Source organism: Antechinus flavipes, chromosome 2, assembly GCF_016432865.1.
Source record: "Antechinus flavipes isolate AdamAnt ecotype Samford, QLD, Australia chromosome 2, AdamAnt_v2, whole genome shotgun sequence".
NCBI classification, from domain to species: Eukaryota; Metazoa; Chordata; class Mammalia; order Dasyuromorphia; family Dasyuridae; genus Antechinus; species Antechinus flavipes.
Genome location: NC_067399.1, coordinates 685,059,768 through 685,072,096, shown reverse-complemented (window position 1 = coordinate 685,072,096; position 12,329 = coordinate 685,059,768). Strand labels below are relative to the sequence as shown.

The 12,329-nt window shown below is 36.4% G+C and overlaps 1 long non-coding RNA gene across 1 annotated transcript; it reads left to right on the top strand.

Moving 5' to 3' along the window:
• The first annotated feature begins 4,441 nt into the window (after nucleotides 1-4,441).
• Nucleotides 4,442-11,912, top strand: LOC127552269 (uncharacterized). Its single transcript, XR_007951323.1, has 3 exons — nucleotides 4,442-4,593; nucleotides 5,203-5,255; nucleotides 8,790-11,912. It is a non-coding gene; the product is annotated as an uncharacterized LOC127552269 (long non-coding RNA).
• The last annotated feature ends 417 nt before the right edge of the window (nucleotides 11,913-12,329 follow it).

The window sequence follows — 12,329 nt, the reverse complement described above, 5'->3', positions numbered from 1 at the left end:
CAAGGCAATGTCTCTGTTTTTCAGTCTGCTGTCCAGATTTGCCATAGATTTCCTTCCAAGAAACAAGCAATTGAGTTCATTCTCTAGGATGTCTGGTTCTAGGTCAGTAACCACATTATGGTTGTTAATGATGTTAAGATCTTTCTTGTATAGTTCTTTTGTGTATTCTTGCACAATGTCTTCTCTTATATCTTCTATTTCTGTTAAGTCCCTACCATTTTTGTCTTTTGTCATGCCCATTTTTTGCATGAAACTTTCCCTTGATATGTTTAATTTTCCTGAAGACATCTTCTGTCTTTTTCATTCTATTGTTTTCTTCTGTTTCTTTGCCTTGCTCATTTAAGAAAAATTTGATGTTTTTCTTTGCTGTTCTCTGGAATTCTGCATTCAACTGGGTATAGCTTTCCCTTTTACTTTCCTCCTTTCATCAGCCATTTGTAAAGTCTCATAAGAGAGTCATTTTGCTTTCTTGCGCTTCTTTTTCTTTTAGATGTTTTTCATTTCTGCCCTTTATTTTCCATTTAAGTTCACTGATACTCAAGATGCCATTTTTAATCTTTCCATTTCCTTTTTGACCATATCCATCTTACCTTGGTAAGATAAGATCTTATATTTATAGATCTTACATTCAAGGTTCTTATGCACTATTGAGCATTACAGCACATCAGACTTTCCTTTGGACACTGAGCACATCTGGAGCTGAGCTTCCTTTCAACTTTGGTCCAGTTATTTCATTAGTTTTGGAACTATTTGTAGTTATTCTCCACTCTTCCCCAATAGCATCTTGGGCACCTTCAAATCTGAGGGGCTCATCTTCAAATGTCATATCTTTTATGATTTTAATACTGTCCATGGGTGGTGGTGTGTGATGGGTTGTGGGGTTTTTTGGGGTTTTTTTGGCAAAGAAACCAGAGTAGTGTGCTATTTGCTTCTTCAGTTGATCACCTTTTGTCAGAAATCTCCATTATGATCTGTCTGTCTTGGGTCCCTTTAAATAGCATAGTTCATAATTTCATTGAGCTATTCATGTCCCTACACCACAACAAGACCGTGATCCTGGAGGAGACCATTCACAATCATGTTTTGAATATTTTGGTTTACGTGGGACTTTTCTTAGGGCTTTTTAAATCTCATTTGAGCTTATGCCTTAGTGGGATCTTTAGATCAAAGTGTATAAGAACTTTTATCACTTAAAAACAAACATTTACACTTCTACTATGTAGAAACTTCCATTAAAGTTGTGTGGTTTGAATCAGAAAGACCTGCTCTTTTATACTAATTATATGATCTAAGTCATTTAACTCCTCAAACTTCATTTTCTTTTTTTAAAATGATGACAGCTTTTTTTTCAAAATACATGCAAAAATAGTTTTCAACATTCACCTTTGCAAAACCTTGTATTCCATATTTTTCTCCCTCTCTCCCTCCCCTAGACAATAAGTAATCCAATATAGGTTAAACATGTGCAATTCTTCAAAACGTATTTCCACATTCATAATGCTATACAAGAAAAATTGGATCAAAAGAGAAAAAATGAAAAAGAAAAATGCAAACAACCACAAAGGTGAAAATACTATGTTATGATCCACATTCAGTCCCCGTAGTTCTCATTTTTCTTTTTCGGTAAAATGGGGGTACTAATACTTAAGGAGTCCAATAAGCATTTGTGCAAGATAGTTTTGGGTACTGGAGATACAAAATGAAGAATAAGAAGGAAATTAACTACTTTTATTCTTATAGTTATTCAACTCACTGTGACGACTGTGCTAGCATCCCAGATACCCCAGAATCAGCCGGAGTCAGGATAAGCAAAAGTCCTTAGCCTTTATTCTTGGTCTATATGGGTAGAAGTGAAGGGGATGAAAGAGAATCTCTGCAGCCACCTTCTTCCTTGTCTACCGCTTAAGTGACCCTTGCTCATCTTACTCCACCCCCAAGTCTCTCCTACAATCATCTGTATACACCAATCATTGAGCCAGCACAGGATAGGGGGAAGGACCATTTACCAAGCATATGCCCACAGAGTATTGTCCAATCAGTAGTTAGCCCTAAGTGCTCCCGGCTGTCCTGACCTCAGTGCATAGACTCGAGTTTCAGCCCTCTACAACTCACAGGATAAAATAATACATATGTTAAGTGCTTTTTACCATTTCTTCCTGCCCAAATTAAAGAGAATCCTGTCCATCTTATGTGGTGTTATTCCTTATTTACCCAACTTGTGACTCTGCTGACATATTATTTTGCTTATTCAATGAAATTATTCTTTATTTGGCATAGCTGTTCTGGAATGACTGGACACCTAGCCTATATAATTAGGGCCCTGGAAGGAGGAAGCATCTCAGATTGTGAGGAAGATCTGAGGTCCACTTTATTCGAGGGGATAATGGACCCTTTAATAAAGTGCCATTGATCAGACCTTTGCTTTAGTCTCTTTTATTATAGGTGGGATAATTTTATCTCCACATTTCAAAGACCAAAAGAAGGAGGAAGAAGAAGAGGAGGAGGAAAAAATAAGCACAATAAAACAGCACTTTTAAAAATATTCACAAACATGTAGGGATCTTCCATCTCTGTGAAGGAATAGGCTGTGAAAGGGAGAATTCTCCCAGGTCTTTTCTGTTGAGCCATGCTTGTTCTTTATAATTTTGCAACATTTACTCTTTTTTTAATAATAATTATTTTTATTTTTCAAAATACATGCAAAGAGTTTTCAGTATTCATCCCTGCAAAAACTTGTGATTTATATTTTTCTCCCTCTCCACATCTCTTCCCCTAGACACCAAGTAATCCAATATATAGGCTAAACATGTGCAATTCTAAACAAGTTTCTACATTTATCATGCTGCACAAGAAAAATCATATCAAAAAGGGGGGAAATTAGAGAGAAAAAGCAAGCAAGCAAACAACAACCATCACCAAAAAAAAAAAAAAAAAGTGAAAACACCATGTTGTGATCCATATTCAGTAACCATAGTCTTCTCTCTGGATACAGGTGCTCTCTCCATCACAAGTCTATTGGAATTGGCCTGAGACCTCATTGTAACATTTACTCCTGACTTTTAATTATTGCAAATCTTTGTGCTGATTTTACTCTGCATCAGTCCATACAGATCTTTCCATGTTTTCCTATATTCATCTTATTTATCATTTCCACAATAATATTCCATTACAGTCATATATTAGAAGCATTTAACCATTCCTCAGTTGAGGGACATCTCTTTGTTTCCAATTCTTTGCTATCACAAAAAGTGCTGGTATCAATATTTTGTTGTATGTGGTTGGGGACTTCCTTCTTATCAATGAGTGATAAGAACAGTAATGGAATCTCTACATCAAAGAATATGGATATTTTAAGGACCCACATATGCAAAAATGCAGCAGCTCTTTTTGTGATAGAACTGGAAAATGAGTAGATACCCATCAGTTGGGGAATGATGAACGAGTAGTAATATTTGAAGGTAATAGACTATCATTGTTCTATAAAACATGATGAACAAGCTGATTTTAGAAAGGTCTGGAAAGATTTACATGAACCGATGTTGAGCAAAACAAGCAGAATCAGGAATACAGTGCGCACAATAATAACAGGAATGTGCAATGATCAACTCAGAAACACTCAGTTCTCAGTGGTTCAGGGATCCAAAGCAATCCCAACAGACTTTGGACAGAAAATGCCATCTGCATCCAAAAAAGAACTGTGGAGATTGAATGTAAATCAATACATGTTATGTTTTGTTGGAATCTTTACAAACTGCTAACTCATTAGAGTTGATAGATTATTGATCTGATCTTACAAGAAGATGTTTTGGGCCAGAACCTGAAACAAAGTACTAAGTAGAACTAATTAATACGAGTTAGCAGTTTGTAAAGATTCCAACAATGTTTACTTCTTTTTTCTGTTATTTTATCTCTCCCATGGATTTCCCCTTTACTCTGATTTTTCTCTTCCAATATGATTCATAAAGAAATGTGTGTTCAAAATGAAGAAAAGAAAAAAGGATATAGATTTTAGACACTATATTTGTATAATTCCAAGTGGCTTTTAAAGTAATATCTGAATGTCAGTAATGATGTGGTAATAGTTTTGGTGATTGTGGCAATGATTGTGAAGATGATGATGATGAAGCAGAGTTCCTGAATACTTTGCTTTTGGAGCACATGCCTTAGAAAGTCCAATTGGACCGCCCAAGTTCTGCGTTTTGTGATCACTGTGAGTGTTTATGTTGAGGATTATAATATCTGAGATCAGATCCTTAAGCAAAAGGTTAACCAAAAGTTGTTGAGATTTGGGCCATTACTTCATAGGAGGCAATCAGTTGGAGCAATGAAAGGACAGTGGATTTGGAGTTAACTGGACCTGGATTCCAATCCTGACTCTGCTCTATATGACCTAACCAAGTGTGCTTGAGCAAATTACTTAATCTTTCTTTCATTTCAGTTTCTTCATTCTTAAAATGAGGAGGTCAGACTAGACAAGCTGTCCAAGAACTCTGCCAAGTCTACCGCTGTGGTAGGTAGCACAGTGGAAGAAGCATGGGACCTGAGCTCAAATTCAGCCTCACAGACCCTTCTTAGCTGAGGGACCCCAGGCAAGTCACTAAACTTCTATTTGCCTCCATTTACAAGTATTTCTTAAGCATTTGTTATGTGTTAAGCACTTTAACTGGGGACTCAAAGGAAGGTAAAAGACAGTGCTTGCCCTCAAGGAGCTCACAATCTAAAGACACAATATGCAAACTATGTTCAAATAAAATAGATACAAGATAATGCAAAATAAATAATAGTAATAAATACATGGAAGACACTAACATTAAAAGGAATTGGGACAGCCATCTTGAAGAGGAGATTTTAACTGAGACTTGAAGGAAGCCAGAGAAGTGAGAGACCAGGATGAGGAAGGAGAGTATTCCAGACATGGGAAACAGGGAGAGCTGTTTCCTCATCTGAAAAATGGTGAAAATATCAGGATGTACCGCCTGAGTGATTAGAATCACGTGAGATATTATAAAGTGTTTACAAACCCTAAATGTGCTATATGGATGTTTATTATAAAGGACTGCTGTCTATTTAGTGGAAGAAGCAGACTGCCTCTTCCCTCTGCCTCACAGAACTGGAGTACACTGAATATCACTTTTGTCAATATGCCCGTTAATTAGTTTTGTTGAGCTGTGGTTTTCTTCCTTTTTTTCTTGTTTCAGGCAGTGACTCTCTGGGAAGAGGTGAGAAGGGGATTACAGTGAGGACAGTGTACCAAGGTGACATAAAAGTAAAAGTTATCAATACAAAGTCATTTCTATAAATACAATGTTTTTGGAATAAATGAATCTTTTGTGCATCTGAAGCAATGGTAATACAATGACCAAGTAGGATCATCCTTGTTTTCAAAGAGCTTCTAATCTAATAATAAGGTGTGAAACCAGAGAAACTGAGGTAAGTAGAGATTGGTTTTTGATCTTTAATGTGGAGTTTAAGCTGGCTGACCAGATGGGACTCTTATCCAAGATATTCGGTGCAGATAAACTGAGGCAGGGGACTTATATAGGGTTTACAAACAGGACACATAACCTGAGTGTACAAACTTATAGGGAAACAAAGGTAGTTAAGGGAGACAAGGTCACTGAGAGGATGGACAAGCCATGATACCAGGAAAGGATCATAACTTAATCCTGACAAGATAGGGGTCAACATAAGAAGAATGAGGACAGGAGATAGCAAAGGCCAATACTCAAAAGGAGGGGGAATTATCCTAGCAAGGATCCTGATAAAGCATCTGGAGGTTATGACTCAGTGATATGTAAAGGCAATTAGAGCTTCAAGTTTTTCCTGGGCTCTTCTTTAAACTCAATTTTATTTTATTAAAGCCTTTTATTTACAAAACTTATGCATGGGTAATTTTTCAACATTGACCCTTCCAAACTTTCTCTTCCAAATTTTTCCCTCCTTCTCCCCACCCCCTCCCCTTGATGGCAGGTAGTCCAATACATTAAACTCAATTTTTCTGTCCTAATGGCAAGGGAGGAATGTAACTATGAGTTATTATTCAGGGTTCAACAAGAGAAATGAACACAAAGAACTATAATTCAGAGCAGTCAGAAGTAACAACTAGAAAAAGTCCTTTGAGATTTAGGCTTAAAATTCCCCCAATAGTCATCCAAAGGTGTGGTATTCTCTTCTTTTTTATAATATAATGGTTCTCTGGGAGCAGGTTTCTTGGGGAGGTTTTCTAGAGGCAGCCTTAGTTTCAGTTCCATATAATAATCACTCCAAATGCAGCCAGCTGTTAAAATCCAAACGTTTATTTTCGCTTCCAAGTCTTGTCTCTTTCCTTGGGCCCGGTTAGCTTTCTTAGAGGCCTCTCTCCCTCCTTGGTTCCAAGAGCTCTTGCAGCTTGTCTTTTGGCTCTTGCAGCTTCTGCCTCTAGCTCAAATCCGATTCAATCTCCTCCTCTGACTGACTGACTGACTGACTGAAGCTCTAAGAGCTTCTTATATATGATCTCTTAAAGGTGTGAACCCAAAGGTTGACTCCTCCTCTGAGAGTGAGATTATGGGAGATGTGAATTCACAAAGTTACAAAGTTTTGTGTATCTCCGGTACTTGTGAACTCCAATGTGTGATCCAGTGTGTGAATTCTCAAAGGTGTAAACTCAAGCATTGTTTCTACCAATACTAGTGACTTAACACCTTGTAAGGATTTGCTCTAATGTGTGAACCAATAAGCATTGTATCAATTCCATTGAGTTAATACTAGGATTCTAACACAAAGGAGTTGTCCCTTAGTAGAGGGATTGATTCTGGGGCATACCCATGTTCTATGCAGTAAACACTTCAGTGGGTAAAAACCAACATTTGCAGCTTATTAGCTCTATTTGCCTAATACTTAGTAGCCTTTATTAGTGCTACTATGAAGAGAGATATAGTTCTTATCTTAGAGAAATGTTGCTATAATTTCAATAACTCTGAACTTATGGCATTTCTTGAATTTGGATGATGATGTTAAGAGGTCTTGTTTTTCTCCAAGTTTTCCCTACCAGTGAATCTTTGGCCTATTTAAAAAATGAAATTTATTTGGTTTTTGAAAATCAAAATACTTATTCCCTCTTGGGAATATATATACAAACATCAATAATATTAATTCTAGTGAGATTATGAAAGGGAATTGATTCCCATTAAAATTTAGCTGGGAAAATGTAAAGTCCTTTCTCTAAAATGTTTTATTTTTCTTTCAGCAGTTGGAAGCATTTAGGGCTAATTTTGTTGTATTGTTTTCAAGTGCATTCTCTTCCAGTGTAAAGTTTTCACTAGAATTGAACCTGTTAACTTCAGTGGGGGAGGAATGACGAAGCTCTCTTTTGATCTTTCATTTTGTAACTTTTTTAGCACACAGTCAGATCTTTCTACCTTAAGATCTGTGTCCTCATAGAGCCAACTGTTGACTGAGAAGAGGCATGTACTTAAAAAGTGTTGGGGCCTTGATAGAAAACTCAATTCACTGGAAGTGACAACTCAACAATGACTTCTTTTAAGTATTGTCTCTTCCAGGGAGCTTTAAGTAATAGCTATTGGAAAGCACCTTTTCTTAGGTGGTGACTTAAGAATATACTAAGGGAGCAATTGATATTCTTCTTATTCAATTATAGAAATTTTGGGAAAAAAATTAGCCACACTTCTTAGCAGAATGCTACTGCTAGCAGGCACCTTCCTTCTCTGGCCCTCTTGTGTTCTCTTTTCTCCATCTTCATCTAATGGTATTGGGATAGCCACAATAGAGTTCCAACTCTTCTGCCTGCTTCTTCCTTCCTTACTGTGGTGAACTCTGCTTACTTTTTTCTGCTTCCTCTTTAGACCAGTCTTTAAGGAAATTCAAATTCATCCCAAGATTTTCTCACATGGAATTAGAGGTGACTCGAGTGAAGATAGATTTAAGCCAGCATTAACTGGTTAATTTGTTGCCATAGGATGCCACATCTGAAACTGTTTCCTTTTGATTGTGGCTTATTTCAGTTCAGAAGGTGGTTTTCTTCCTTTTTTAAAGAATAATCTACACATTATTATGATTGAAGATATTTAGATGTCTAAATGAAGAGTTGAACATGGTTTGAAACGCTTTATGATGAATTTGAATCTAAAGAAACAATCTGATTTTAGCATTAGAAAGAATGAGCAGGAAAAAATCAACAATTCATTGGTCAGAATTGGAACAAGCTCTGATTCCTATACCCTTTCCTCATGGCAGAGATCTTGTTAGGTTTGTGTATCTTTAAGATCACACACATATATTTCTTACTCTTTCATGATCAAACCTGGACACTTAAATGATATGGATTCAGAGATATTTAGGATTAAGATTAAAATGTTCTCAGAAGTGTTAGAGATCCACCTTGTTTGGTCTTGGCGTGAAAGTGAAGATCTGGTTGTTTCTAGTTACTAAAAGGCATATCCTTTGTGTTTGGTGGGGAAAAAACACAGTAAAATTTGTCATGCTACTAAGGCAAGAAATTCTTTACTACATATATAACAGGTTGATACCAAGATAGCATTTTAGCACAAAGTACAAGGTTGTTTGAAAGTGGTGTACCTCACTGCCCATCAATGTCCCAAACAACTCACTGATCATTTGAACATACTTTAAAATTTCAACAAAATTTAAAGTACCAACAGAGTGTCAAGTTTTCTGTCTTTATTCTGTCATGGAAGAAATAGTTTAGTTGAAGCAATATTCTAACTAGGAAAAGAAAACAAGTTGCTATATTATAATAGCTTTTAAAATCTACTTTATTTCTATTCCAGGATGGGGATCACCAAATACTATACTTTCTGCATCCCTCCATCATCACGCTGTGCCATTTTGCTTTTCCCAGAAGGCATGGTGAGAAATATGCCAGCATTTCAGTGTGGATAATGTGAGTTCAAAAAGTAAATCCTTTGTGCTAGTTTTATAAGCTGGGATGTTCGGGTGATAGTCATACTGTTGAATTGGAGGATTAACAAGGTCACCAAAGTATTGGCTGTCTTTCAATTTTTCTTGTGTGGCTTCAGAATTGAGACTTTGGGGCATACTGTCAGAGTATATGTAAATAAAAACAGTTTATACTGTTTAAATAGAATGATTTGTATCCAGAATTTTTACTATAGCTCTTTTATGTAGTGAAAACTTCATGCTAGGAAAAAGATATAAATATTTTGCTGGCTATGTAGGATCAAAAATAGGAAAATGAAAATAATCTTTACCTGTAAAAAAGGAAAATGATTTTTTTCACCTTAGCACTACTTATATATCCTTACAGATTAGAGTCAGATATAGAATTTTAAAAGACCATGTCCATTGCCATAACTGTCAGTGAGATCCTGCTTGGGGGTGTTGGACAGATCACTTAATAATTTTTCATCTACAAATGGGACTTGAGCACAATTGTGATATAAAGATAAAACATATTTTCTATCATCTGAGTAAAACGCAAGGTAATACATATGAAATATTAAGGGCCAAAGAGATGATTTAGAAGCTTTTGACTACTAATTTGGGGGTAAAATACTTTTTTGTAAGCATGGACCTAGCTGAACTTTTAAATTTTAAATTTCTGATGGACCTGGCCATCTTCAGCAATGAGATGAACCAAACCAGCTCTAATGGAGCAGTAATGAACTGAACCAGCTACACCCAGCGTAAGAACCATTACATTGAATTCCCAATCCCTATATTTTTGCCCACCTGAATTTTTTGATTTCCTTCACAGGCTAATTGTACAATATCTCAGAGTCCGATTCTTTTTGTACAGCAAAATAATGGTTTGGACATGTATACTTATTTTGTATTTAATTTATACTTTAATATATTTAACATGTAGAGGAGGGGGTGGGGGGAAGGAGGGGAAAACTTGGAACAAAAGGTTGGCAATTGTCAATGCTGTAAAATTATACATATAACTTGTAAATAAAAAGCTATTAAAAATTTAAAAAAACTAATGGAAAAACTGAATTATTCTGATAATACTTAGACCAGAAAGAGTTTGAGTTTTTGAAATTCAAAGGATCTTAGATTCAGAAGAGACATCAGAAACTTTTACTTCAACTTTTGATACCATGAAAATTCTATCTATAGTACTGGTGAGCCAAGTTGCCATTGGAATAAATAGCTTGGGATGTTAATAAATTCTGGTCACTACTCGATAATTTGCTATCTTTGCAGTAAAAAGAAAATACTTGAATAGTAGCAGTAGGGGTACAATAGGACAACCACTGGCTTTTGAATTAAAGAGCTAGTGTTTGAATTCTATTTATTTCTTTTTTTTCTGCTTGTGTATTGCTGAGTGAGACTCTTATCCATTTCTTCCACTGTCTAGTGAGGGGGTTGGATTAAATGAGAAGTTCCCAAACTTTTTTTACTCCTTGTACCTCTTGGCTTTCAGGAGATGGAGCTGGCAGGGAAAGTCAAAGATAACCAGAAAGTTTTCTTTCTCTGAGTTAATATTTGTAAAAAGAGAAGGATCAGAAAGCTGATGAAGCTGCTTAAAGTGCTGCTCGTGATATGTGAGTATATGAATACAGAAACAAAATAAATGGAGTTTCTCAGTTCTTACTTTGCTTCTCTTATACCTACCTAAAAGAATGGTATTTGAACAAGTGACGAATGGAAACTCAAGAAATGTCATAACATCTTCATTTATCTGTCCTTTGTGTTCTACATGGGTTCAGGAAGACAGAATACAAAAGAATATGGTTTTTAGGTCACTGGTTTTGAATGGATTTGTTATCTAGATGTACATTGGGGGGTTAATCAACTTTGGCACTTCCAAAAGCATTCTTTAGAGTATGTTTGGGGAAGACAGGACAGATCTGCTTAGATTAGAGGGAAAGTGAGACACGAGGTTGGTTTCCACACAGAACCTTGGAAAAGTACAAAGTAGGTCTCCCAAGAAATGCTGGTTGAATTAGACATAGAAAGTGTGGGGAGTTCCCACCTTAATTTTGCTGCTGACTCTCTCTCTCTTAGGTATGACCTCATTTCTCACATTGACTGACAAGAACTAATAACAATGGTCATTTTTATCTTTTATGTCATTGAAATTAATATTTTTTCAGGTCCTACCCCGGTTTATAAGGCAATTACATTTATTTAGAACAGACAGTGGCCTTCTTAATCCATGTTGCCTCTTGAATTGGAATTAATTTCTCTAGTGGTTTCCCTGATGCATCACTTTGCATCCAAAATAAATAGGTTCTCATCGGAGTCCCTCACAATGCTTATAAATTCTCATTGGTATCAGTTGGGATACTAAGAAAGGAAAGTCTCTTCCTGCAAATCTGATTCTCGGGTGATTATCAGAAGCCAGGGTGAGCTAGGTATTTCTTCCAAGACATCAGGTAAAAGCACAAGATTTGAAGTCAGCAGGCTCAGGTTGGTGTCTTCATGGAATAGCTCTGTGACAGAGGGCAGCTGTGGTGATTTTCTTCTTTTAAAATAATAGTTCTCTCTGGGAGCAATTTGGAACTATGCTCAAAAAGTTATCAAACTGTGCATATCCTTTGATCCAGCAGTGTTTCTACTGGGCTTATACCCCAAAGAGATACTAAAGAAAGGAAAGGGACCTGTATGTGCCAAAATGTTAGTGGCAGCCCTGTTTGTAGTGGCTAGAAGCTGGAAAATGAAAGGATGTCCATCCATTGGAGAATGGTTGAGTAAATTGTGGTATATGAATGTTATGGAATATTATTGTTCTGTAAGAAATGACCAGCAGGATGAATACAGAGAGGACTGGCGAGACTTACATGAACTGATGCTAAGTGAAATGAGCAGAACCAGGAGATCATTATATACCTCAACAACGATACTATTTGAGGATGTATTCTGATGGAAGTGGATCTCTTCGATAAAGAGTGCTAATTCAGTTTCAAGTGATCAAGGATGGACAGAAGCACCTACACCCAGAGAAAGAACACTGGGAAATGAATATAAACTGCTTGCATTTTTGTTTTTCTTCCCAGCTTATTTATACCTTCTGAATTCAATTCTCCCTGTGCAACAAGAAAACTGTCCGGTTCTGCACAAATATATTGTATCCAGGATATACTGTAACTTATTCAACATGTAAAGGACTGCTTGCCATCTGGGGGAAGGGGTGGAGGGAGGGAGGGGAAAAATCGGAACAGAAATGAATGCAAGGAATAATGCTGTAAAAAATTACCCTGGCATGCGTTCTATCAATAAAAAGATATTAAAATTTAAAAAAAAATTTAAAAAAAAATCTTGTTATGGAGAAAAAAAAATAGTTCTCTCTGGGAGAAAGCAGGTTTCTCGAGGAGGTTTTCTGGAGGCAGCTTTAGTTTCAG